The sequence below is a fragment of the Microcaecilia unicolor genome, chromosome 9, assembly GCF_901765095.1.
Source record: "Microcaecilia unicolor chromosome 9, aMicUni1.1, whole genome shotgun sequence".
NCBI classification, from domain to species: domain Eukaryota; kingdom Metazoa; phylum Chordata; class Amphibia; order Gymnophiona; family Siphonopidae; genus Microcaecilia; species Microcaecilia unicolor.
This window is the reverse complement of record NC_044039.1, coordinates 167,810,575-167,837,107: the sequence shown is the minus strand read 5'-3', so window position 1 is coordinate 167,837,107 and position 26,533 is coordinate 167,810,575. Positions and strand designations below refer to the sequence as shown.

Sequence of the window (26,533 nt, the reverse complement as noted above, 5' to 3'; positions counted from 1 at the left end):
AAGCCAAGGGACCCAGGTTCAAATCCTACTTCAACTCATGTGTTTTTGATTGTGAGCTCTCCTGGAATAAATAAATAAATCCTGTACCTGAATGTACACCACTTCAACAGTCTTCAGGTTGCAGGTATCTTATTATTAAATTGGACTTGGGGAAAATATTTCTGGGATAAGCAGCATAAAATGTTTTGTACTTTTTGGGGGATCTTGTCAGGTATTTGTGACCTGGATTGGCTACTGTTGGAAACAGGATGCAGGGCTTGATGGACCTTTGGTCTGTCCCAGTATGGCAATACTTATGTACTTATATATATATTTAGGTACAGCAGGTATTTTCTGTTCCTGGAAGACTCACAATTTAAAATGAAAATGTTGAAGTGGGAATTGAATCTGGGTCCCTTGGTTTACATTTCACTGTACTAACCACTAGGCTACCTCTACTGTTAAGAATTCCCATAACACCTGAAGCTGTCATAAAGCCTGTTAACACCTTCCGGTTTCACATTCATGTCAAAAGGAGGGGGATAGCAATCATAGGAGCCAGCTTTGTGAGTGCTTGAGCACTCCCAATATTGAACAAACTCCTTGACTGTGTCCAGGGAGAGGTAATTTTCATTGGGTTTAGCATCCCCACTAATTTTGAAAAGTTGGTTCCTATGAAAGCAACCACTGGGAGATTAAGGTGGTGTCATGCCTGAATCCCTCCAGTGGACAGTTGCTCAATTAGAGCACGTTTCTGTACTCTGGACATGCCTGAACCAGGTGTAAATAAGGATGTCCTTCTTTTTAGACATGGGCATTTCTTCCCCTTCAGTAATTGCTGTTGGATGTCCAGATTTCAGGCCCTCCCTAATCCCGTCCAAAACACATCTAGAACATGCCCTTTTGTTACATGGATGTACTGCGATGTTGGACATCCATATCCTGTCTTTGCAAAAATTGGGATTTGGACATCCCTGCAATATGGATGTCTGAATGCTAGTTTTCAGACATCCAAAACACAAATAGAGCTTTGAAAGTAAGCACTGTGGGGCACCTAGGGATGAACCAGCAGTAATCATTGCTGCACTGAAGTCATGGACATGCACACCTGCTTGGGAGCAGGCATGAATGTTCACATGTAAAGCATGTGTTTGTTTTATAACATACATACGTAAGTCATGACTCCACCTGCAGTTCACCCCAGAATACATAGAAACATGACAGCAGATAAGGGCCAAATGGCTCATCCAGTCTGCCCATCCTCAACAACCACTATAACCTCCTTGGGTCACATTAAAGTATTCTCTTTTTTGGCATCATGTGTACCTTCATGCATGTACAACCTCAGATAATCTTATTCTGAAAAGGCCCTTATGTGCACATAAAACAGCATTTTATGCACAAAAAATGTTTATAAGATTACATCTTTAAAATATTTGTTTACTTTTCATACAAGGGGAGTACACATATGTTTCAAAAAAAAAAAAATTCCCCACTGGTATTTATACCTCTCCCTGATCACACATAAATGTGAGTTAATTGCTCGTTGGGACCTGGGTTACAAGAAGTAAGTGAGGGTGTAATTGTGTTCACCCCTCTGGGATTCAAAACCACATGAAAAGTCCAAAATTTGAGGTTTAGACCTGAGCGTTTGTACATAAGCCCACCCTTTTTATGCACATTTTTTTGTAAATGGCTGTTTCCACTGTATGTGCTAGCAACAACAAATATACCCTTGCATGTTGTTTTACGTATTTTACAAATGGCTCCATGTTCAGCGTGCCTTTTGTAAAATACCCAGGAAATTCTGAATGTCCTGCCTTTGAGCATCCCTTTCCAACTTAGGTATCCCATGCTAAATGGAGCTTAATGTCTTCTAGTTTTTAACACTTTCTTTGAAATAAAAAGTGTAAGCCTTTATATTCTAATCATATCTCCTATTCTTTACCTTTTACCTGCCGGGCCCAATAGTCAGGAATTTTCATTAGGTTCTTATTTTACCTGATTGTTGCAGAGGAACATTCTTTTAAACAATTGTGGTTTTCAGTAGGTTTTCAGTATTGGATAGGGATGTGCCTGCACGTCTCCTTCCTTTACCCTTAATACTTTTCTCTTTCTGTAGTTGGATTCTGTCATTCTTTTCATTGCTACATCACCGGGCATCCAAACCCTCTTAGAAAAAAATTTGTCAATATTAACAAGGACATATGTTTAATGGCCACTGTTGCAGATGCCAAGTGGGTAGGAAGTCGGCAGCTCCAAGCCTAACTTCCAGACTTAGATGGTTGGAGGGACCTTTTATATCTGAGTTTAAGTCTGATTGATGTGTGGCAGGTGCTTCACCCAATTTGGATTTAACCATGTATCCAGGGACCGTCTTAGTGAGAGCAGACTGGACTATTTATTTTATCAGAATCGGCCTTTTCCATGGTGTACAGGGTTGAGATTCTCCCAAGTGGTCTCTCTGATCATGCTATGGTTTCTATATGGAGCATATCACTAATCTGCATTTGTTTTGGGAGGCCAGTAGGCTGTCATGCAGGGAGAGATCATTTCTTATTTGCATCTCAGAAAACAACAGCTTCACCGTAAAATCTTGCTCCTCCATGCTCAATTAAAAAAGGTGCACTAAGAATTAGCTAGATGTTTAACGAAATAAAATAGGGAACAATACTTATGCCTGCAGCATCCCCTTAATGAACAATATATCAACATACTGTTAAGGGGCTTAGGTATCAGCGCCATCATTTTTATAAATATGGTAGTTGCATGGGTACTTGTCTGGCATGTTTAGTACGGGCAGAAATGGGACCTAGATTTATCCCGATTTTGTGAGACCCAGGGGGTGCAAAGTTGCGGATAATTCCTTTATTGTAAAATGCTCTCAAATTACTCTATATACATGGGGTAGATTCCACATCCTAGATAGCTTTTTCAGATGTGGTTGATCTTCCACAGTTGCAAGAGACTAATTTGGAATTGTTAAATTCTTCCATACATGAGGGTGAAATCAGCTATACACTCAGAACTATGGCCCCACGTATGAGCCCAGTTCCAGATGGCCTGCCTATAGAATACTATAAAGTTTTAGTCCAACAAGTGACCCCTGCTCTGCTGGCAGTTTATGAGGTCACCTTACAAAAGGGCGTCCTTCCGGAGACTATGAGAGGGGCAACAGTAATCCTGATTTTAAATCCTGGTAGCAACTCACAGATGACATCCTCGTATAGGCCTATTTCCCTCTTGAATAGGATGTGAAACTTTATGCTAAGATTCTAGCTACACCCCTGTTGGATATTCTGCAATTGGTGGGTCATCATCAAGCTGGTTTTGTTAAGGGGTGTAATGCCATAGCAAATGTTAGACACTTGCTTAGTGCAATAGCGACAACGCACATCCAACGGGAAGACTTGATGGTGATAGGTTTTGATATAGAAAAGGCCTTTGATACCATTTCATGGTCCTATTTGTTTGTGGACAGTTTTGCCCAGGCATTGGTTTGTGGGACAGATTTTAGACATGATTTGTTTACTTCATAAACGTCCCTGGGCCCAGGTACTAGTTAATGGCCTATTTTCACAGAGATTGGAGATCCAGAGGGGTATCTGTTAGGGGTGCCCCTAATCTATTCTGGAGATTGAGCCCTTAGCCCTTAAGTTATTGGGGTACAGTGATATCATGGGCATCAACATGGGTATTAGAGAATTCAAAATAGCCCTCTTTGCAGACAATATTCTTAAGGTGTTGACGAGCCCACCTCAATCTTCATTGAAAGCCTTAAATATACTGGAAACCTTTGGTGCTATTTCAGGATTATGGCTTAATAAAGATAAATCTGAAGCATTGCCTACTTGGGGTGACCTACAAGGGACTTGGCCAGGGACTTTTCCACTTTGATGGGTGAATTACATGTTACGATACCTTGGTTTACAGATCCCAGGGGATATGATGAGCTTATATCGTCATAATAACTCTCCCTTACTGCAGAATACCAAATCTTTGTTGACTCGATGGACGCCCTTACCCTTGCCCTTGGGGGGGGAGGGTCATTTCCAGCTTTTAAAAATGGTGCTCCTGCCAAAGTGGCTCTACCCTCTGCAGCATTTACCCTAATTCTTAAACGAGAGACTTAAATCTATGGAATGGCATGGTCAGGAAGTTTATTTGGGTGGGCAAGCGATCACGTACCTCTCTGAAACAATTGTAATATGCACACAGAGACAAGGTGGGGGGGGGGGGGTTAGGCCTCCCAGGTTTGAGTCCTTATAATATTGCTTGCCATCTTAGATACACTAGGGATTGGGTATATCAGACAATAGATTATTGTGACACAACCTTTGAGCAAGAGATAGGGAGGTCCTTACATTTGATGTCTATTTTGCACATTAGAGCAGGGGTGCATCCAAAATCAGTGTCCAACCTTGATATTTCTTCTCCCACAGTAGAAGTCAACCTAAATCTAAAAACCTCAGGTACAATTTGACTCTGTGGGATTGGAGTATCCATATCTACAGCTTCATTAGTATGTGCACTCTCTTTTTAGCTCTTTTACTATAGATTTTCAAGAATCTGTATTTGATGAAAAATGGTTTTTACCAGCAGTTCATAAGGGGTTATTGGGCAGGTAATATGACATGCTAAAGCAAGCCTTAGGGTGCCCCCCTCTGCAATCTGTGGTGGATTTATGGACCCAAGATTTTGGAAGCTACTCAGTGGAGACTTTGCAGAAAAGTTTATGAGAGGGTCCACGCTTGGCTAAGAGTGTACAACTACAGGAATTACTACTACTACTACTACTACTTAACATTTCTAGAGCACTACTAGGGTTACACAGCGCTGTACAGTTTAACAAAGAAGGACAGTCCCTGCTCGAAGGAGCTTACAATCTAAAGGACGAAATGTCAAGTTGGGGCAGTCAAGATTTCCTGAATAGAGGTGTAGTGGTTAGTGCATTATAAATTTTGCTGTGTCTATATATTCATTCATATAGAGCATGCAAGATGGGGCCTGTCTTAAATGTGAACAGAAAGATATTTCCTACAAGCATTGTGTGTGGGAGTGTGCACCAATTCATAAATTTTGGGAGACGTATGGACCCATCTGAGTTCTCTTTACCGGGAAACCTGGACAGAGAATCCAGAGATGTGCCTTTTGGATAATATGCAGAACATAGACCATGTTCATTGTTGATTTAATTATGAATTGATAATGAGTGTGACTATTGGGAAGACTGGACTGTTTAGGTTTTTAATCTGCTGTCACTTACTATGCTACCATTAATCCTCTCTGCTCCTGGGCTGATGCCCAGACCTCAGCTCTGACACAGGCACAAGCATCAGATGTCACCTGACCTACTGGCATGTGCATGTGGCGATCTCTCAACACACAGTCTTACATGTGCACACCAGACTGTTCCAACTTCTGCTCCTTCGTTGCCTGCAGTGCTGCAGCTTGAACCCAAAGAGATACTGAGAGAACCAACCAGAATTTTTTTTAATGTGCCATTAAATTCTTGCGGGGATGGGTGGGGACAGGTTAAATTCTTGTGGGGATGGGTAAGATTTCTATCCCCTTGCAACTCTCTAGTATAGAATTATTATAGAATTGCATAAACTATTCTTCAGAAAATACAACTTCTGTATGAGACCCATGGGAGTCAGATGGATATTTAATGAACTTTGGCCAATTGAGTAGTGAGAATATTTCTTTTCCTGTGTCTAACATAATGCCTCAGGTTTGGGGACTTAAATCTATCTTATTTATTTGGATTTTGCCCACACTTTTTTTTAAGTAGTAACTCAAGGTGAGTTACATTCAGGAATACAGGGGGGTATTTCCCTGTCCCAGGTGAACTCACAATCTAAGACATGACCAAGATTACAAGGGAGCAGTAGGGGGATTTGAACCAGCCACCTCTGGAAGTCAAGACTGGTGCTCTAACCACTAGGCTACTCCTTCACTCCTCCTGTTGGTTGGGCTGTGTCAGCAAACAGGGGGGTTAGAATGTAACATAGTAGATGACGGCAGAAAAAGACCTGCACGGTCCATCCAGTCTGCCCAACAAGACAAACATATGTGTAAACCTTACCTTGATTTGTACCTGCCTTATTCAGGGACAGACCGTACAAGTCTGCGCAGCAGTACTTCCCGCCTCCCAACCACCAGTCCCGCCTCCCATCACCGGCTCTGGCACAGACCATATAAGTCTGCCCTCCACTATCCTCGCCTCCCAACCACCAACCCCTCTACCCCCCACCTGCTCCGCCACCCAATTTCGGCTAAGCTTCTGAGGATCCATTCCTTCTGCACAGGATTCCTTTATGCATATCCCACGCATGTTTGAATTCCGTTACCGTTTTCATCTCCACCACCTCCCGCGGGAGGGCATTCCAAGCATCCACTACCCTCTCCGTGAAAAAATACTTCCTGACATCTTTCCTGAGGCTGCCCCCCTTCAACCTCATTTCATGTCCTCTCGTTCTACTGCCTTCCCATCTCCGGAAAAGATTTGTTTGCGGATTAATACCTTTCAAATATTTGAACATCTGTTTCATATCACCCCTGTTCCTCCTTTCCTCCAGGGTATACATGTTCAGGTCAGCAAGTCTCTCCTCATATGTCTTGGAATGCAAATCCCGTACTATTCTCGTAGCTTTTCTTTGCACTGCTTCCATTTTTTTAACATCCTTCGCAAGCTACGGCCTCCAAAGCTGAACACAATACTCCAGGTGGGGCCTCACGAACGACTTGTACAGGGGCATCAACACTTCCTTTCTTCTGCTGATTACACCTCGCTCTATACAGCCTAGCAACCTTCTCGCTACAGCCACCGCCTTGTCACACTGTTTCGTCGCCTTCAGATCCTTGGATACTATCACACCAAGATCCCTCTCCCCCTCAGTACCTATCAGACTCTCACCGCCTAACACATAAGTCTCTCTTGGGTTTCTACTCCCTAAGTGCATCACTTTGCATTTCTTCGCATTGAATTTTAATTGCCAAACCTTAGACCATTCTTCTAGCTTCCTCAGATCCTTTTTCATGCTTTCCACTCCCTCCCGGGTGTCCACTCTGTTGCAAATCTTAGTATCATCCGCAAATAGGCAAACTTTACCTTCTAACCCTACGGCAATGTCACTCACAAATATATTGAACAGAATCGGCCCCAGCACCGATCCCTGAGGCACTCCACTACTCACCTTTTCCTCCCCCAAGCGAACTCCATTTACCACCACCCTCTGTCATCTGTCCGTCAACCAGTTCCTAATCCAGTTCACCACTTCGGGACCTATCTTCAGCCCATCGAGTTTATTTAAGAGCCTCCTGTGGGGAACCGTGTCAAAAGCTTTGCTAAAACCTAAGTAGATTACGTCTATAGCACGTCGATCATTTAATTCTCCAGTTACCCAATCAAAGAATTCAATGAGATTCGTTTGGCACGATTTCCCTCTGGTAAAACCATGTTGTCTCGGATCTTGCAACTTATTGGCTTCCAGGAAATTCACTATCCTTTCCTTCAGCATGGCTTCCATTACTTTTCCAATAACCGAAGTGAGGCTTACCGGCCTGTAGTTTCCAGCTTCTTCCCTATCACCACTTTTGTGAAGAGGGATCACATCCACCGTTCTCCAATCCCTCGGAACCTCTCCCATCTCCAAGGATTTATTAAACAAATCTTTAAGAGGACCTGCCAGAACCTCTCTGAGCTCCCTCAATATTCTGGGGTGGATCCTGTCCGGTCCCATGGCTTTGTCCACCTTTAGCTTTCCAAGTTGTTGATACACACTCTCTAATGATCTAATATACATACAGTATTATAGCACACATGGGTTTCACATAACCTACACAGACCTTTCATTGGACATTTGAACGTTTTGTACTTTTGTGATGTTTTCATCTTACCCAAAGGACCCTGCTTGGAGCAAGATCATGCATTATAAGAAAATGAATCTACCAGCATTCAACACAGAGCAATATATATATATTTAAAAAAGCTGTCAGCTATTGCAAATATGTTAGCTACAGGACAGCAATGAGTCTTCTTAAGTTTCCTCCAAGAAAAATAATTACTCTATGTGCCAATACTTTTCAGTTGCATAACCCTTTCATTATTAATTATAAAAGGAGTGTCTGATAACTTATAGCAATGCCCCGGAAGAATGGTCTAAACATTAAATTAAAAATCAGGCAAATAACAGCCACCCTGCTCGTAATTGTTCTATTTTGTTAATAAGGAACACGAGCTTCAACAGGTCAAACTATCAGTTTTCAGGAAGCAGGTAATCAGAAAATAATGAGGTAAAACTATTAATAGTGCGCTGGGTCAGTGTAAAATAAATATCAATAAAAGTGTAACACCGCTTCTACCTGTAATAATGCTTTCAAGTTCTTTTCAATAATGACTGAAAATGTTTTATCAGTGGGGACATTATAACTTTGGTAGAAGGCCAGTCAGGTGAAGAATCGAGGAAGGAGAGAGGGAAGGTTAAATAAATTTAATCGGATGAGGAACCTCTACAGGCCCTGCTGCTCCTAGTGACCTAATTTTCAATAGTCAAAGCTGAAAAATACCAGGGATGTGCATTTATTCTCAGATGAATGGTAAAACGTGATGGATAACGGCGTTTTTGTTTCATATGATTTTAAACAAACCAAATAACTGCAAAGGCAGAATGAGTCAAATCATCATTCATGTACAATCGTTTTCGGTAGGATGCACACAGGGCAAAACATTTTGGTTAGTTTTTGGTTAATGTGGTCTTTTTTTCTCAAATTTTCAGACATTTATTTTTAAATGCACTAGGCAGGCAACTCAATAACTGGGTGCCTCCATTTAGGTACCCCAAAGATGATGAGTGAGAGCCTATTGTATAACGGCACCAGGGCACCCAGTTTCTATTATAGAACACTAGCATAACCCAGTATCACTGTACCTTACATTTATGTGCCACTGGCAGTTACACCAGCCATAGACCTGGCATAACTGTGGGCACCTACTGTAAATGTGGCAGAGACGTGTGTAACACACCGTATTATGTAAGCTGGCACCCCGACATAGTAGCTCGGACAAAATAGTGTTGTAACAAAATAGCCCTTGACAAAAATAAGAAGTATAGTAAAAACTCTGTCTCCTTCCCTCTGGGGGTCCAGCATCTCTTCTTCTCCTCTATTCCCCACTCCATCATCTGAGCTCTCTCTTTCTTCAACTCCCTCTCCAGTGCAGCATCTTTCTCTCCCCACCCTTGTGTTCTGTCATCTCTGTCCCACTACCCCATTCCCTGCATTCTGGCATCTATCTCCCTTTCTCCCCCCTTCCCATGGTCTGGAAATGTATTTCTTACCGTTACCGTTCCTTCCCATCCTCCTCCCAACATAGTCCAGCATGTCTCCCTCTTCCTCCTGCCTGCCATGCGTGATCTGGTATCTCTGTCACCCCCCCCCCCCCCCCCAACGATTTTCCAATGTTCCTGTGGGCTGCCAGCAGCATCAACAAGCTGCTTCTGCTGGCTCTGGACTCATTCTCTCTGTTATGTCCTGTCCACTGTTGGTGCTGCTTTGCTCCTTTCATGCCATTGGTAATGCCCTTTGCCCCTTTTTCCACTATTTATGCCTTTCAGTGTTCTTGCCTCTGTGGCAGATGCCTGCCAGCAAGTTTTTAGCACATTTGATTACAAATGGATTGAAAATCCCCAGGGCTACACTGCAAAATTACTTGCCTCATTGACTTTAATGGACCTGAATGATCCAAACAATTTGAAATCCAAAACTGAACTGAATGGCTGAAAACAAACTGAACTGAACATTTTTGCAGGCATATCTCTAAAAAATAGTAGTAAATCTACACATAGGGAAGTCTTTCACTTCCTTCAAGTAGAGAGATGTGGCAGCCATGTTAGTCCACTTTTAAAGGTAATCAATAGAAATAGAATAAAAGAAAACAAAGAAAAGAAAATAAGATGATACCTTTTTTATTGGACTAATTTAATGGGTTTTCTAGCCCATTATAAACTATAAAATTCTATTGCTTTGTCACCCTATTATCACCATGCATATCTTCCTGTCCCTCACCCACCCGGCTCTCCCTGTATCTCACCTAATCCACCCCACTCCCACCCTCACCTTGTCAGACTGTCACTGAAATGCTTTAATGTGTCACTTATATATACTGTCATCTATCAACATTTGCTTATTTCTGATTTGACGAAGGGCTACCTTCGAAAGCTAATCAAAAAATGTATTAAGTTAGTCCAATAAAAAAGGAATCATCTTATTCTATTTCTATTGACTTCCTTCAAGGAAATTATTTTTTTTTTTTAATTACAGTACTATACATCCTACAACTCCCAAGTAAATGCCCTCCTTGGTCCCAAATTACTTCCTGAATCAAGTCTAACCATGTTGTAATTTTTTGGATTTGTTTTTTTTCTGCTGATGATTATGGGCCATCATTACTATGTTAACATAATTAATGTGTGTCATTTTACTGCAAGTCCCAATTTATGCAATGGGACCTAATTACTAATTACTGTACATGCATTAACTGTGTTAATACACACAAAACTGGAAACAGCTTAGTAAATATGGCCCTATATTACATATTTGAGAAATAGAAGTACAATTAATCCATCTAGTTCACTCTGTAGTAATTCTCACAAGAACAGCCATTCATTTTTTATCCCTAACGTTTCACGTTCTATCTTGGATTTTCTGATATACTGAGCATGCCCCAGCACAGGGCTGTGCAGTGGTGACTTTCTTCAGGTCATTGACCTGGAACCAATTTGAATTTCCTTCCTGTTTCCCACTGCAGCTGGAGTGAGAAGGTGGAAACTGCAAGTGGCCTTGACCTGGTCTATTTGTGAAAAACAAACTTTTCTATCATTCATAGTTAAACCTATGCTATTGGCTTTGTAACTTTCACTCCAGAGTCCCTTGATTCCTTTATTCTTCCAGGTCATCACTCATTTCTATTTCTGCACAAATGTAATGACCCTGTTCTTCCAGCACAGCACTTGGCAATGCTGCAGCACATGTATGGCCGTAGCACTTCCCAAAGTAATGGTATTGACTTTCATTGATTTATATCTTTCTAAAGCATTCGTGTTGCTTGCTTGTTCCCTTTACACTAATGATATATAGGTTATCAATTTGCTGACCAATAAAAATCTAACTTCCATCCATTTCGGTAGACATTCTGCTACATTTTTGTAGGTGTTTCTCCTAAATGAACATTCATTTGCCAGTTTTTTCCATTTCTAATTTGACCTACTTATTTCTTGCCCCTCCGTCCAAACTAGGGCCAGATTCTATATATGGTGGCTAATAAATCAGTGCCAAAACATAGCCGCATAAATGGTATTCTAAATTTCGGTGTGGTTTATAGAATACACACTTAAGCGGAGAGTTGTGCATAAATTTAGGTGCAAACAATTTGCACCAACAAAATGTAGTGCAAATGCCAATGCCTTAATTTACACACAGAGCACTATTATTCTGTAATTACATGCGTAACTTGAAGCCACACCCCTATTCTGCCCCAAAATGCCCATGGCCCTCCTATTTCCATGCCCCCTTTTTTGGACCACGTAAATTTTAGGCACGGATCCCATGCCTAACTTTACACACGTTGGTCCCAAGTAAATCTATTTACTGCCAATAATTAGGTTCCCCAGTCCTTACTGTGAATTACCACATCATCCATGTAGGCTGCGGCGTAGGTTTGATGGGGTCTTAGCACCCGGTCCAGCAGGCGCTGGCAACTAGCCGCCGCCGAGTTTAATCTGTCTCTCTACCGGAGATGGCGAACGCCTCTACGGTACTATGTAAGCCACATTGAGCCTGCAAATAAGTTGGAAAATGTGGGATACAAATGTAACAAATAAATACATAAATTTATTGGCATTTATTGGTTTATTATTCAATTAAATTGTGCACACAAATCTGGAATGTGCTAAAATCTGCGTGCACAATTTTTGGTGACCTTTAAAGATTCAGGGGGTTAACAAGTGGTTAGCATGTGGTTACAGGCTACCATATAAAACGGGATAAGGGGTTGTTTGGTAGTTTGCTTGTTACCACACATTAAACCTCCCATTATTGCATTTTCCTTTTTCTCAGATGGGGCGTGGCAGGGGCAGAGAATGGGCATGAAAGCGTTAGTCAGTTCCCACATTATATTTAGCACATGCTAACTGGCTAATGCAGAGCTAATGCAGAAACACTTAGCACCTCCTCCTCCTACTACTTAACATTTCTAGAGCGCTACTAGGGTTGCGCAGCGCTGTACAGTTTAACAAAGGACAGTCCCTGCTCAAAGGAGCTTACAATCTAAAGGACGAAATGTCAAGTTTGGGCAGTCTAGATTTCCTGAATAGAGGTATGGTGGTTAGGTGCCGAAGGCGACATTGAAGAGGTGGGCTTTGAGCAAGGATTTGAAGATGGGCAGGGAGGGGGCCTGGCGAATGGGCTCAGGGAGTTTATTCCAAGCATGGGGTGAGGCAAGGCAGAAAGGGTGGAGCCTGGAGTTGGCGGTGGTGGAGAAGGGTACTGAAAGGAGGGATTTGTCCTGAGAGCGGAGGTTACGGGTAGGAACGTAGGGGGAGATGAGGGTAGAGAGGTAGGGAGGGGCTGCAGATCGAGTGCATTTGTAGGTTAGTAGGAGAAGCTTGAACTGTATGCGGTACCTAATCGGAAGCCAGTGAAGTGACTTGAGGAGAGGGGTGATATGAGTATATCGGTCCAGGCGGAAGATAAGACGTGCAGCAGAGGCCTGAACGGACTGAAGGGGGGATAGATGGCTAAGTGGGAGGCCAGTGAAGAGTAGGTTGCAGTAGTCAAGGCGAGAGGTAATGAGAGAGTGGATTAGAGTTCGGGTGGTGTGCTCAGAGAGGAAAGGGCGAATTTTGCTAATGTTATAGAGGAAGAAGTGACAGGTCTTGGCTATCTGCTGGATATGCGCAGAGAAGGAGAGGGAGGAGTCGAAGATGACTCCGAGGTTGCGGGCAGATGAGACGGGGAGGATGAGGGTGTTATCAACAGAGATAGAGAGTGGAGGGAGAGGAGAAGTGGGTTTGGGTGGGAAGACAATAAGCTCGGTCTTGGCCATGTTCAGTTTCAGGTGGCGGTTGGACATCCAGGCAGCAATGTTGGATAAGCAGGCCGATACCTTGGCCTGGGTTTCCGCAGTGGTGTCTGGTGTGGAGAGATAAAGCTGGGTGTCGTCGGCATAAAGTTGATATTGGAAACCATGAGATGAGATCAGGGAGCCCAGGGAAGAGGTGTAGATTGAAAAAAGAAGGGGTCCAAGGACAGATCCCTGAGGAACTCCAACAGAGAGCGGGATGGGGGTGGAGGAAGAACCATGAGAATGTACTCTGAAGGTACGGTGGGAGAGATAAGAGGAGAACCAAGAGAGGATAGAGCCCTGGAACCCAAATGAGGACAGTGTGGCAAGGAGTAAATTGTGATTGACAGTGTCAAAAGCGGCGGATAGGTCGAGGAGGATGAAGATGGTGTAGTTGCCTTTGGATTTGGCGAGGAACAGGTCATTGCAGACTTTAGATAGTGCCGTTTCTGTCGAGTGTAGGGGGCGAAAGCCGAATTGAAGCGGATCGAGGATGGCATGAGAGGAGAGAAAATCAAGGCAACGGCTATGAACGGCACGTTCGAGTATCTTGGAGAGGAAGGGTAGGAGGGAAATTGGGCGGTAGCTGGAGGGACAGGTAGGGTCAAGTGATGGTTTTTTGAGGAGTGGTGTGACTACAGCATGCTTGAAGGTGTCAGGGACAGTTGTAGTGGAGAGAGAGAGGTTGAGGATATGACAGATGGGGGGGTGACAGTAGGAGAGATGGTGTTGAGTAAGTTGGTGGGGATTGGGTCAGAGGAACAGGTGGTGTATTTTGAGGAGGAAAGAAGATGGGCGGTTAAAGGGTGAAGAGGAGGAGATGGTTTGGAGGTTGATCTTCTGCACCTTGTTGCGGAAGTAATCAGCCAGTGATTGAGGAGAGAGTGAGGCGGTGGGGGGGGGGGGGGGGGGGAGCGGAAGTAAGTGGTCATATTTTGCAAGTACTGCACACTAATGGTAACATGAACACATGAGACTTGCATTAAAACGAGTGTGCACGACGACTGAAAACAGGACAGGGCACCAGGCAATGTGAAACTAACGTGGGACAAATGCTTTAGCTGGCAGAGGTTGGGGACCCTGCCAGCCAAACCAGGAGTCCCAGAGCCAATTTGGAGGGCCCAGGGCCCCATGGCCCCCCCCCCCCCCCCGTAGCTACGCCACTGTTTTAAAGTGAATTACAAATTTTATGCTGATGATGTACATTTTTTTTCGTTGTATCAGTTGGAAGTCAATTATTGTATGAGGCATATTGAGTCTTGGATGAAAACTAATAGACTCTTGCTTAATTTGCTGAAAACAGAGGTGTTGTTGATTGGGAGAACGATACAGTTGCTGCCAGATTTGACATTCAGTTTAGAAAAAAAGTGGTGTCCCTGTTAAAAATATGAAGAAGAATTTGGGTATGTTTTTAGATTGTAATGTTTCCTTTCAGAATCAAGTGACAAAAGTTATTACTTGCGCTTGGTCGCAAAGTTGAGACCAATGCTTGCAGCATATGATTTTAGGATTCTTGTACAGAGTTTAGTGTTGTCTAGACTTGATTTTTGTAATAGTCTGTACTTGGGATTTTCACAGAATAAAACTGATGCATTACAAATGATACAGAATGCAGCTGCTCGCATGACTGGACATTTGGGGAAGTTTGATCATGTGTCACCAATATTGCAAGTATTGCTTTGGTTGCCTGTAAGATATTGAGTACAATACAAAGCGTTAGTCTTCATGTTTCAAGGGCTAAATGGAGTTTTTCTCTTTTCTGATGTAATAACATTCCAGATGTCAACTAGGTCCCTGAGGACATGTAATGATAAGAAGGCAAAAGTACCCAATTTTAGATGTATCCGTTATATAGAAACAGTAAAATGCACTTTCTCTGTTGCAGGTCCATTATTTTGGAATTCTCTCCCAGTTTTTTTGAGGTTTTGTACTTCTTTGAGGCATTTCAAGAAAGATTTAAAGACATATGTTTTCTTTAGGCTTTTAATGTCTGATGATTTTGAGGTCTCAACAGTGCAGGTGCAGTTGTATTAGGATTCATTTGTTCTGTATTTTATGTTGTTTATTTGTTTTTTATTATGAATGTTTTGCTGTGAACTGCTTAGTATTTAGGCAGGCTATAATTTTTTTAAATAAATAAATAATATTCAGATAGGAAAGTATAAGAGAATGTAAAGGACAGCAAGAATGGAGAGCCAGTCTTGTCCTGATAATAAAATTATGCTTCTAATAAAGAAACTACTTTATTTCCCTATTATTGAAATCCTTTAAGTTCTCCTCAGGTTATCTTTCCACAGACTTTGTTCTCTTCATCTAATAAAGCCTCTTCAGCATGAAAGGTTCTTTGCTGATATCTAGACCTTTACCAGGTATTCTCACCAATAAAACCTCTTTCTTGCTTCCCTGTAGATATCTCAGCCTTCTCATCTCTGGCTCACAGACAAAAGACACTCCTTATATCAAGTTGATTGATTTTAATGCTGATGTGACAATTCTCCCTTAAAACCAGTGGCGTACCAAGAGGGGAGCGGTGGGGGCGGTCCGCCCCGGTTGCACGCCGCTGGGGGGTGCCGTGCGCCGGTCAGCATTGTTCGTTTCCATGCTCCCTCTGCCCCGGAACAGGTTACTTCCTGTTCCAGGGCAGAGGGAGCATGGAAATGAACAAAGCTGACCGGCGTGCGGCACCCCCCCCAGTGGCGTGCACCTGGGGGGGAGGAGGTTCTTTCGCCAGGGTGGGGGGGTGTCCTTTCGCCGGGGGGGGGGTCGTGCTGCACAGGGGGGGGGGGTGCTGCACCCGGGGGGAGTGGGGTGCATCGGCGATCCGCCCCGGGTGTCAGCGCCCCTAGGAACGCCACTGCTTAAAACAATTGGCATCTTCTGCTAGAAAGTCATTTAGCCACTGCTCGTTCCACTCCATATTAACTTCTCTCATATCCTGTCATCCCTGGATTCCTTCCAAGCCTCTCTGGATCTTTCCTCAAGCTGTCTAAAGCAATTACCACCTGGATGAAACCACATGAGATCTTACTTCAGGGGTGTTCCTGGAAAATACCATGAGTCATAAACCTACATATGTACTTTCTGAAACTTGTTACAAGACAGATCAGTTGCACACTCCCCTAGCAATATTCTGCAACAATTTCACTGGCAATGTCATTAGACATTGGGGAGAAAAACAGTATTGGAAACTGAATTAATGTATGCTAGTTCAAGACTAAGGTCCCTTACTTTGAGCTCTTTTGAGCAGGGACTGTCTTTTCTTCATGTTCAATTGTGAAACGCTGCGTACAACTGGTAGCGCTATAGAAATGATTTGTAGTAGTAGTAGTACTTTGTGCCCTCCTTTCCTCCTGATTCTACTCATTTCTTTGGGAAGCTTTTCCTTGTTTGAGGAAGAGTATCTTGTAGACTGCTGCCAGAGCTTATACCACATAACTTGGGGAGGGGTGGGCTTCTGTGCTAACCTGGCGGTAGCCGGGTAGCACATAGCACTGCTCAATTACCACTAGGATAGCACCACGCTGGAAAGTAGCTAGTTATTTTTCCTAGCATGGCAAATGGCATGCACTGGGGTTGGAACTACTGCCAGCGCCCTCATTGGGCCGGTGGTAGTGCCAGATTGGCATGCGGTAAGCCCACATTGGCCTTACTGCCACTCTGTAAAAGGGCTCCTTTGTTTCTATTCACCTGGGATAGGGCATCATTTCGAGTTCAGTTCAAGTTCCCTCAAGCAGATATCTGAACATTTTGTGCAGATGTATCTGTTTCATTGCAGTAGTCTCACATCAGAAAATGGTTTGAGCAGTGTTATTATCTAACACTTATTCTTTTTTGTTTTTTTTAAATTTGTTTTATTTTGCCTATGGGATACAAACTGCATAACTGACATGGTACAGATAATATTTTATTCTTTTCTATATCGGCCAAAGACACCAAACCTCAGATCACCAAGATTTGCTTTGATGTTTGTTCTTGATCCAGGTCTTCTTAAGAAGGAAATTTCCAATTCACTGGTCTGTTAACAGCATTTGTGATTAATTATCCTTTCATAATCTGAAGAATTTTGTTCTGCACAGAATTTTACATCACTCAGACTGCTTGGGGAGTTTTGTTTTGGCTGGTGCATTTGGAAACTGCTAATAAACAGCCACTTCCTGTTTTTCTTGCTACTGTGTGTAACACGTTGTTAGAGAAAAGTTGTCTTCCCATCCCAGTCACTTGCATGTTCAACCAACTATGAATTATTTTGTTGCCTAATCAGTATCATAGGTTGTTTGACATCTTTTTCACATATAAAGATTGTCAGTCATTTTACTGTGCTATATATAATGTAAGCCATTTTTCATTAGGAAACCAACAGTAATTGAAGGGATAACGTCAACCCCTACAGGCTTTGTTTGACCACGTAATGCAAATTGAAAGCAGGAAGGAGAAAGGAATGAGGGAGTTGGCAGTATTTCAAACCCAGACTTTCATTTTTGTTGAGTTATTTTGGGGTGTTCTGGCTGTTTCCTCCTTGCTCTTTTTTTGTTTATTTTGTTTTGTTTTGTTTTTAATCCCAGTTCACTTGGAACTGAAACTTGATAGCATAAGTCTTTCTACACAGTTACCCCCAAATTTTCCCTTCTTTTATATTACAGCAATAGTCCTCAGCTGGTGGCTCTATACATCAAGACTCCTAAAATTCTATCTATAAGGTATTAATGCTACAAAGTGACTGGTATGTCTTCTCCCAGGGACTATGAATGACTGGAAAGTAGAATACCTGACCGGGGAATATAACCCAAGCCTTTTAGGGACAATTTTCAAACAATGTACCTTCATGGAAAGTCTGTATCAGGACCGGTCTTAGGCAGGGGCAACAAGGGCAGTCACATAGGGCCCCGCGCTCCTAGGGGCTCCACATCCCTGGCACATCTGTCCCCTTGTCTCGGAACACCTCCCTGCTCCATACCTTCATGTTCATCCGCAGTTCAGTAGAGAGTGGCAGGCAGCAGCAGTGGTTTTCATACCCCATCGACCACTTAACCCAGAGCCTCCTCCCTGCTGCATCCCGACACCTTTTGATGTCACTTCCCCATTCCGCAAGGGCAGGACGCTGCAACGAGGAGGCTCTGGGTTCAGCGGCTGATGGGATATGAAAATTGCTGCCGCTGCCTACACAGGGCCCCCTTAATTGCTAAGACCGGCCCTGATCTGTATTGTCCACAAACTTTACAGCAATTTTCCAAGAGAAAAACATTTCTTTAAAAATTGACTTGGAAAAAGTATGCAAACAAATCCACACTTGCTATTTGTGTGGGTACTTTTCCCAGGGAAAATGTATGTGCTAATTTTCAAAAATCCAGAAGTAAATGTGTGAGTGCGTTCTCCACCCCAAATCTCTCCCCAGGAAAGCCTCCACAAAAGGCAGGTACACATACATAAATCAGCTATATGCGCATAATTGTATCTAACTCAGTATCAACTATTATCACTGCAAATTTTGTAGCTAATGCAGGAATATCCTTAAATACCCAGAAATGTATCTTGTTTTTAAATACACTTTTTTTTTTACTAGTAGGATAGGAAAAAGACTCAGATACACCAGGTAGCCACACAGAACTGTTTATGGCTCCCTACTGTTCAATTATTGGCTTAAAAAAAAAAAACCTCTCCCTTTTTTAAAAAAGTGAAACTTGACCACTCCAAAGAAGCTTTCAAAAAATATTCCAACAGTGCAGACTGTTCATCTTTATCACTAAATCAAAAATACAATTTATAGAAGCTTCCACTTATCTTAGAAGGTTTCATGTCTTCACAACTTATGCAGCATTGATAATGTCCATCAAAACTCACCCACTGTAGTCCTCAACATTTCTCCAACATGGTCCACATTTCACAGTCTTGCCACAGCTGCGTCAGGGAGTCTCTTCTTCATGTTGCTTTAGATTATTTTCGCTATTCATTTTGGGGGTCTTTTACTAAGCCATAGTAGTATTTTTATCTCACAGTAGAAATCAGTTGATGGTAAACACCGAGATGCCTATTATATTCCTATGAGAATCTTGGCATTTACTACTGTTATGTTGACTCTAAAAGCAAGATAAATTTCTGGGTATTTAAGGAGTGGAGGAGTGGCCTAGTGGTTAGGGTGGTGGACTTTGGTCCTGGGGAACTGAGGAACTGAGTTGGATTCCCACTTCAGGCACAGGCAGCTCCTTGTGACTCTGGGCAAGTCACTTAACCCTCCATTGCCCCAGGTAAGCCGCATTGAGCCTGCCATGAGTGGGAAAGCGCAGGGTACAAATGTAACAAAAATAAAATAGATACTATTGGAGATTCTACATGGAAAGTTGCTACTATTGGAGATTCTACATGGAATGTTGCTATTCCACTAGCAACATTCCATGTAGAAGGCTGCGCAGGCTTCTGTTTCTGTGAGTCTGACGTCCTGCACGTACGTGCAGGACGTCAGACTCACAGAAGCAGAAGCCTGCGCGGCCACATTGGTGATCTGCAAGGGCCGACTTCTAGATGGAATGTTGCTAGTGGTTAGGGTGGTGGACTTTGGTCCTGAGGAACTGAGTTGGATTCCCACTTCAGGCACAGGCAGCTCCTTGTGAATCTGGGCAAGTCACTTAACCCTCCATTGCCCCATGTAAGCCGCATTGAGCCTGCCATGAGTGGGAAAGCGCAGGGTACAAATGTAACAAAATAAATAAATATTCCTGCATTAGCTATGAAATTGCAGTGATAATAGTTGATATTGAGTTAAGAATAATAAATCACTGCCCTCATTGTAATTTATAGTGATGTTGCATAATTGTACCTGTATATATGATAGGCATTTTCAAAAGGCATATTTTTGCACATAGAAGTTAATCTTATAACTGGTTGCCAAGTCTGAAAGGCAAAGTAGGTGACTATTTTGAGAATATTCTAAAAAAGACAACATAGGTGCCTTTGGGAGCGATGCTATAAGGGTTACCCAAATTTGGGGACTAAAATGCAGGGAGCTGAGAGCAAATTCTATAACAACATCTGGGCATCCAGTTGCATTTGTACATCAGCATGTAGGTGACTATCACACCATGTAAAAGGAGGAAATGTTAGCTTGTAAATATCACAAACTAGTAAAAAAGGCCCGTTTCTGAAAGAAATGAAACAGGCGCTAGCAAGGTTGTCCTCTAATGGCAATTATGTTTTTAAGGGAAATGTTAGGAGAGAGTATGTGTGAGAGAGAGAGAGAGTGAGTATGTGTGAGAGAGTGAATGAGTATGTGTCAGAGAGTGAGTATGTGTGAGAGAGAAAGAAAGAGTGTGTGTGAGAGAGAGTGTGTGATTGAGAGACAGTGTGTGATTGAGAGAGAGACAGAACGTGTGAGTGAGAGAGTGTAGTGTGTGTCCCGTGTGCACCAATTATGCTCTCTCCCCTGCATTCATCCATATGCAGTAAACATCCTCTGTGCTGCATCCATGTGCAGCATCTCTCTCCTGCCCCTCCATCCATCGTGGTGCAGCAGTTCTCCTCTGTCCGTTGCCCTCCCCCCCCTACATTTGCATCAACTCTGCATTGTCCCCTGGCCTCCTCTCCCCTTCTCCTCACCCATCCCCTCCCCCCTCCTCACCCCTACCCCCATCCCCTCCCCCTCCTCCCCCCTCCGCCTCACCTCTCTCCCCTCCTCCTCACCTCCCTCCACCTCACCCCCCTCTCTCCCCCTCCCCCTCGTCTCAGGACCCTCTTCTCCTCCCCTTCTCTCTAATCTCAGGACCCCCCTCCCCCTTCTCTCATCTCAGGCCCCCACCTCTCTCGCGTCTCAGGCCCCTCCACCTCTCTCTCATCTCAGGACCACCTCCTCTCTCATCTCAGGACCCCCCTCGTCTCAGGACCCCCTCCCCCCTCTCTCACGTCTCAGAACTTGGTCCAAAATACTGGTCTCAAGCTTATACATGTGGCTAAGAAGCTGGATAGTGCAAGGCCCAAAGACATTGATGCAGTCCCCATTTCAGAAGGGGGATCTACAGTTATGCCCACCGATATCAACATCAGGGTATTCACCTGCTCCTAGGGTGATCTAGGTTATAGAAAGGTGCTCATTTTGTGTGGTTGTTACTAGAGGAATTAGGACAATTTGTTGTTTGTCCCCTCCTAAAGCTATACTAGCAAGAGATATCAAGGGCTGTGACAGCTTCAGAAAACATATGTGTATGATTCTAACATGGCAGACATACACATGCATGTGCCAGGTATATACATGTGTGTTTTGAAATACCAATATACGCATGTATGTGCTGCCACATACACATTTATGTTGCTGCATTGACCACATTGAAATGTTAGACATTGAAGCATGTAGAGATGGATGCTCCCACTGTACTAGCCGGTGCATACATATCCATTCCTGGATGCATCTTTAAACAGGCTCTAAGGTGGCAGATCTGTTCTAAATTACTAGCAGAACTTCCACCCAACTCAAATGTCTCAATTCCAATTTGTACATTCTATCTAAAATGCACCTTACTATGCCCACAAAAATGGGATGAAGATGAACCTAGCAAAATATAGAAAATGAACTTAAGTATAATGACAATGATTACTGAAAGCAGAAAAGGAAAAATGCAGAAAGAAATCCAGACAACTGTGTTAGTGGGTAGTGGTTGTGAAGCTATTTCTTCCCCTCCCTGTGTGTAGGTGTAATGCAATATGCTATATTTGTGCTGGACTGTCAGTGGGTGCATGTGCACCCATTCACTTCTCAGATAGGCTTTTCATCATCATCATCCAACATCCTTTTCTAGGTTGTAGTCCTAGAATAATATGTAGAATCTGTTACTATAAAAAAAAGGCCTCAACAGTAGAATACTATTCCATACCTTGTATTGTTATTTGAATATTTTTACTGCTGTAATTGTCTATTACCTATTCCTGATTTATTCTTACTGTACACTGCCTTGAGTGAATTTCTTCAAAAAGGCAGTAAATAAATCCTAATAAATAAAATTTGTAGCTATGTGCACAACTTGAGGTCCCAAATTGAATCTGGTACACTTATCTTCTCAACTGAACACAAAGATGAGAGGAGCTAATCCACTAGGTTTTGATCCAAAAACTTTGATCTAAGATTTAGATCTATTGATCTGTGTTTTAGATTTGGGATCAACTAACAGGTTGTAGGTGATATCTTTTTACTGGACTAACAATACATCTGTGATTAGGCTTTGAGAGCTCTGTTCCCTTCATCAACTCAACTGAAGTCTCACGTTCAACTTGTTGGTTGACCCTTATTCCACATATTCAAGTAGACTGACACAGCAACCACAAGGCAGTAATCCCATCTGGTAATTCATGTGGATCATAGACTGACAGCTGCATCTATGTAACTCTTCTTTAACAAGAGAGACAGCCAAATCAAACTCTCGGAATGGCACATTCATAGCAAATGTCAGGTACTGAAAATCTTTCCACACTGAGCATCCCTGACTTTTTTTGTACTACCCCTAGGGAATAATGATGAAAAACTTCACTGCATCTCAAACCAAATATGTGAGGGAAGTAAATAAATGGGATATGGATGTTTGCTTAAAGAAATTAGAACTGAATGATGTTTTTCCAACTTTGAGGCCCACCACTATTTACTTGTCATGTACAATAGACCAGAAATATTGATGAATTTGTCATAATATGTGTCTATAGGAAAACACTCAGCATCTCTGTTCGTGTGCCAAAAATACAGAATAGGTGGTATAGAAACATTGAAAAATGATGACAAATAAAGACCATATGGTCCATCCTGTCTGCCCATCCATGCCATCTACTCTCCCTATGAATTTCTAAGAGATCCTATGTACTTGTCCCAAGCTCTCTTGAATTCAGATACTATTTTCAACTAAACCACTTCCACCAGGAGGTCGTTCCACAAATTTACATTCATGTCCATGAAGAAGTATTTCTTCAGGTTACTCCTGAGTATATTCCCTTTCATCTTCACCCTATACCCCCTCATTCCAGAGCTTCAGGTGACAATTGGCATTAGCTTTGCAGACAAGGTATTATGAGGATAATGGACTATGACTCAGGACACTACCAATTCTTGATCAGGACAGTGGCATACATATCATTACTATCACCATTGCTGCTATCAAATTATCTACATGTACTTGGGAGGCAATTCTATAACTGGGCATTTCCATTTAGGCAACCTGATGCACACTGAAAGTCTATTCTATAACATCAAAATTCTATATAGAATACTAGGTTAACTTGGTATTGGTGTGTCTTACAATTATGTGCCCCCAGCTTTATCAGCCAAAGACCTGACATAACTGCGGATGCCTACATATTCACTCTGAGGAAAGCAATGTTACCAGTGGTGTGCCACAAGGTTCAGTTCCTGAGTTAGTTCTTTTTAACATTTTTGTAACCAATATTGCCAAAGAGCTCTCTTGTTAGGTTGCCTCTTAGCAGAAAATACCAAAATCTGTAATAGGGTAGAAACCACTGAAGATGTGGATAACATGAGAAGGGACCTAGCAAAGCTTGGTTCAGAAATTGGCAGCTAAGATTTAATATTAAAAACTGCAGGGTCATGCATTTGGGCTGCACAAACTTGAGGGAACAGCATAGTTTAGGGGGTGAAGTGCTTTTATACACAAAAGAGGAGTGGGACTTGGGTGTGACCATATATGATTATCTTAAGGTGGCCAAACAGGTAGAAAAGGCAACAGGAAAAGCTAAAAGGATGCTTGGGTGTATAAGGATAGTAATGGCCAGCTGGAAAAAGGAAATGATAATGCCTCTGTATAAGTCCATGGTAAGAACTTATGTAGAGTACTGTGTACAATTCTGAAGACCACGCCTTCAAAAAGATATAAACAGGATGGAGTTAATCCAGATGATGGCTACTAAAATGATCAATTGTCCTCTTTATAAGAGTATGGGGACAGATTTAAAAATCTCAATATGTACACTTTGGAAGAAATGTGGAAGAGGGGAGATATGATAGAGACATTAAAAAATACCTCTCTTTTGACCTCTGTTCATTGTTATGCACTGAGTCTGTTCCTAAACTCAGTGTTATGTACTAAGTCTATTCAGAGACTTAAACCTGGAGCTGCTAGCTACCAAGAATAAACTCCAATCCTTAATTCCACTCTTTATTTAATCCAGTTGATGACAAGATAAATCAAATTAAACCATTTGCATATGCCAACGATGTGTCTGTCTAAATACCGTTTAACAAATACATCACGGAGAAAGCGGATAAGGTTAAAACAGGACTGGACCTCATGGAAGATTGGGCCACAACCTTCAAATTTAAACTAAACAGAGACAAAACTAAATTCTTAGTCCTATCCAGCCAAAATAACCCCATGACTGACCAAATCTTCACATTCGACCAAAAGACATACCCAATTGAATCACAACTAAAAATATTAGGAATCATTATAGATAAACACATATCTCTTGAAAATAAAGTCTCAGCAGTCACATCAAAGACCTTTAAAATCTTATGGAAACTAAGAAGAATCAGAGACTACTTCCCTAGACAATCCCTCCATCTAATAGTACAATCACTGATACTGTCCCCACTGGATTACTGCAATGCAGCATACGTAAGATGCACAGAAAACATAATAAAATCACTACAAACCATACAAAACACAGCAGCAAGACTGATATTCAGAAAATCAAAATATGAAAGAGCAATCCCACTGCTTGCAATGCTACACTGGCTCCCAATCAAAGCCAGACTGTTCTTCAAAACTAGCACCCTCATTTTCAAGATACTATTTGGCATGTCTCCTGATTACATGAAAGACCTGATTGAACTATCGTCAAGGAACATAAACCCAGAGACCAGAAGTTATCTATTACTCCATCTGCCTAACTGCAGAAACATAACCTATAAATCCATTTATACAGCTGGATTCAGCTACCTGGGCTCTAAATGGTGGAACACAATTCCCAAGATGATAAGAAACATCACCAAGCACCTCCAATTCAGGAAAGACCTAAAAACCTACCTTTTCAAGAAATATTATGGTTAACAACATATATAACGCACTCTGTCTGACATTGAATGTAATGTAAAGAAGATAATTCAATGATTGTAATGTAATCCTAAATACAAAAGAATGCAACATCCACTAAATGAAAAATGTAAGCCACATTGAACCAAAACCTGTTTTTGGATAATTGTGGGATATAAGAATGAATAAATAAATAAATAAAATCACTTACCGTTGTGTTGCGACAGATTAGGGATTCTGTACATACAGAGTGAATCAGAGTCTGTGATTAGCCTCTCTCTCTGAGAGGAGGAAATGTCAGTGCCTGGTAATTTCAATACTGAAACCCAGAACTAACAGTGACCACAGTAGCAGACAGGTAACCTCACAGCCGCACAGTTAAAAAAAAATCACTGTGGCTTACTAGCCTGAGAAAAAAAACAAGCAGCAGTAACAAAGCTTCAAAAAGCATTGAGAGCAGAACACATGTGCTCATAAAGTCTAATCATAGAGGACTGCAGAAAGACAGGGACCTGGTCCATATACACAGTTTAACAAATATATAGACATGTAATCTGTTACACACAGCTATCCATTCCTCAGTCTGCTTTTTTATTTCACGTTATATTTACAAGCAGATTACTGCCTTTCCTGTTTGTTTATCTGTTACACACAGACAGCACAAGCTGCCCTATGTAATGGAGGCAGAACAAACAGGAGGCAAGTCTCTTTCACTTGAAAGGAAATTCTGGAACGAGGGGGCATAGGATGAAGGTGAAAAGATACAGATTCAGGAGTAACCTAAAGAAATACTTCTTCATGACAAGGGTGGTAAATTCATGGAATGGCCTTCCAGTGGAGGTGGTGGAGATGAAAACTGTATCTGAATTTGAGAAAGCTCGGAACAAGTACATAGCATCTCTAAGGGAGAGGAAGAGATAGTAGATGGCTTGGAGGGGCAGATTGGATGGTCTTTCTGCCTTTATTTTTCTCTGCTTCTATATAGTTATCTTACTAGTGTGTATTTTACAAGGAGGCAGAGTCTGGATGGATCATGGGCAGGGCACAGAGTTAAGACTTACACTATGTTGCGTGTACATCTTCAGTACTTAGGTGCATACACTCTAAGTGCAAGTATTTTTACTGTTACGCTGGTATTGTATTTTACTTATTTATTTAACTACTTCTAATCCACCTATATACTAATGGGCAGATGATCAAAAGCCCTGCACTGTTCCAAACAGCGCCCTAAAAATAGCACCGGGATAGCGCAGGGCTTTTCTGCATCGATGATCAAAGATAATGCATGCAAATCTAAGCAGCGCTATTATCTTTGATTATCATGTTCAAAGTGCGGGAGAATTGTGCCGAGCATACGCTCAGCACAATCCTCCCGCACTTGTTTGACAGGTCGATGGATCACAGTGGGAGATCCTTTGGC

General features: G+C 42.2%; 1 long non-coding RNA gene across 1 annotated transcript; it reads left to right on the top strand.

The window, feature by feature from the left end:
- The first annotated feature begins 5,284 nt into the window (after positions 1-5,284).
- LOC115477248 lies at positions 5,285-25,374 on the top strand. Its single transcript, XR_003943303.1, has 3 exons — positions 5,285-5,367; positions 15,122-15,126; positions 25,363-25,374. It is a non-coding gene; the product is annotated as an uncharacterized LOC115477248 (long non-coding RNA).
- Positions 25,375-26,533: the final 1,159 nt, after the last annotated feature.